The sequence below is a fragment of the Myodes glareolus genome, chromosome 2 (genome assembly GCF_982192425.1).
Source record: "Myodes glareolus chromosome 2, mMyoGla1.1, whole genome shotgun sequence".
NCBI lineage: Eukaryota > Metazoa > Chordata > Mammalia > Rodentia > Cricetidae > Myodes > Myodes glareolus.
This window is the reverse complement of record NC_142027.1, coordinates 6,831,424-6,834,372: the sequence shown is the minus strand read 5'-3', so window position 1 is coordinate 6,834,372 and position 2,949 is coordinate 6,831,424.

Below are 2,949 nucleotides of genomic sequence, written 5' to 3'. Positions count from 1 at the left end.
TGGTTGGGGTATAAAAACAACAAAAAAAATTAAAACAGTAGTATCCTAGGGTGGATAGCTGTGTTGGGAGAGTGCTTGCCTGGCATCCACAGAATGGGTAATTACAGCCCAGAATCACAGCCCTTGGGATGTGGACACATGAGGGTCAGAGTCACCCTCACTCATGTAGCAAGTTCAAGGCTGTCCTGGAGTCTGAGACTCACTCTCAACAGCCACACTAGCCTGCCAAGCACGTAAGTAGATCTCTTTGGGCGCGTCAAAGTCTTGCCCATTCAAGTCATACTTGCACTGCCCAAAGGCATAAGAAGCGTGTGGCTTTCAGACCCGAACAGTCGTGATCCTAGTTAGTGCCACGGCTGGGACTCTTCAGTTCAAGTCTTACACCTGCGGTGCACTGATGGCTGGAGCGGTCAGGGCTGGGACTCTCTGGCCTCTTCCCTCTGCTTCCTCCTCCCTCGGATCTCTCTACTGTGCTGCTGATACTGCTGTGTATTAAAATAAATCCTTTGGGCTTGGCGGCATCAGATCGCACTCTCCCAAGCCTCATCTGCTGCCAGCCACCCTACTGACGTCCTGGCTTGGGGCCACATCTAACTGCCAGTGAGTGCCACGCGCCTTCCAGACCTGCCTGTTGGGTGACACTGTTTAGGCAAGAGCACTGTGTGCTCTACTGTCCAGGCCTCGTGAGGCACGTGAGGCACGCTGCCCTCCTAGACACTCGGAGCCCATGCCTACTGGATGTGTGGATCAAGTTTGATTAGTACTGGGGGTCGGGGGGGGGGGGGGCCGCTAGAGGTCAGATTCCTTTTATCATGTAGATTCTTGGGATTGAACTCCGGACACATCGGAACCCTCTCTTAGCATTTTGCTCCTTGAACAACAGAAAAGCAATTTATGTCCTCGGTCTCAACATAGCACAGGGGCTCAGAGGACCTGGTCTGCCTACATAAGGACTGAAGACTATATTTTAAAAATACATCTAGATATATGGGTAGTCACACAAATGTCTGTTGGAAACTCCATGGAAATTGTGGCCAAGGTAAAAGCATTAAAGTAAAAGCATTTTTAAATTTGGATCACTAAGGTCTGTGAGCATAACCTTGTAAGTCCTGTGACTCATGCTTGCTCACACTTGGAGGTAGAAACAGCTCACAGTATGAGGAAGTAGCCCCGCCTTGCCTAATAATCAGTGTCAAGTCACAGTGTGGGAGCCAAAGGGTGGTGGTGGTGGCTCTTGCCTTTAATCCCAGAACTCGGAGGCAGAGGCAGGTGGATCTCTGAGTTCAAGACCAGCCTGGTCAACAGAGCTAGTTCCAGGACAGGCTCCAAAGCTACACAGGGAAACCCTGTCTTAGAAAAATTTAAAAAAACAAAGCAAAATCAAGCATGGGGGTTCTTATCTGTAATCCTGGCACATTAGTATTTACAACAGGAGGGTGGGCGCACTGCCAGCCTGAGCTGCATCATGAATTCAGACAGATTTGGCTACAGTAAGAGCTGTCTCAAAGGAAAAGGGGGAAACAAACAAGCCTGAAGGCTTACCCTTATACCCCCAGCATTTGTGAGGCTGAGGCAGGATAAGTGAGAAAACCTGGTTTAAGAGAAAACTGGAAGGGCGGGAGAGTTAGCGCAGTAGTTAAGAGTCCTGGCTGCTTGTAGTGGTTTGAAAGAAAATGGCCCCCAAAAGGAGCGGCACTATTAGGAGGTGTGGCCTTATAAGAGGAAGTGAGTCACTGTGGAGGCGGGCTTTGAGGTCTTCCTCAAGCTTCCTCAGTGTGACAGTCAGTTGAGTCCCTGTTGCCTGTAAGATGTAGGACTCTCGGCTATTCCAGCACCACTTCTGCCTGCATGCCGCCATACTCCCTATCATGATGACAATGGACTGGATCTCCAAAACTGTAAGCCAGTCACCCTAACTAAATTTTCTCTGTAAGAGTTGCCATGGTCATGGTGTCTCTTCACAGTAATTAAAAACAAACAAACAACCCCTAACACACTGCTCTTGCAGAGGATCCAGGTTCAATTTCCAGCACATACATGACAACTCACAAAGTGTTATAATTCCAGTTCCAAGGGATCTGACCCCATTCCCTGGTCTCCTTGGACACTGTTCACATGTGATGCATAGATATACATGAAGGCAAAATACTTGCACACAATGAGATAGTTCAATTTGTAGAGCTACTTGCTGTCAAGCACTGTGACTTGATTTTACTCCCCAGTACCTAGCTGGGTGGAAGGAGAGAGCTGTCTCCCAAAAGCTGACTTCATGTGTGTGCAAAGGTGGGACTGCACACATGTGTGTGTGCATACATAGGTACATACATAGATACATACATATATATATATACATATATATATATATATATATACACACACACACAATAAATATAAGAAAAGGCAAAAACAAAAATCAATACTGTTGAAGGGCAACTTGTTGGTTCCCGGCTGCCCGGCTAGCTTAGACCTGAAATAATCACACAGAAACTGTATTAATTAAATCACTGCTTGGCCCAGTAGCTCTAACTTCTTACCGGCTAGCTCTTAACATTTTAATTTAACCCATCACCATTAATCTGTGTATCTCCTTGTGTCTGTGACTTACTGACAAAGCTTCGGCATGTCTGACTCTGGCAGCAGCTCCATGGTGTCTCCCTTGCTCTGCCTTCCTTTCTCCCAGCATACAGCCTGGCTTTCCCTGCCTACTTCTGTTCTTTCCTGCCATAGGCTCAAAGCAGTTCTTTATTCATTAATCGATAAAAGCAACACACAGACAGAAGGACCTTCCACACCACAATACCTTCTTTATATCATTGGTTTCTAGCAGACCGTGAATGTCAACTCTTGACGTCTGCATGAAGGTTTACAGATTTAGCACTGTACTGGGTAGTTTTACGTCAACTTGACACAAGCTAAAATTATCTGAGATGAGGAAACACCTCCATAGGA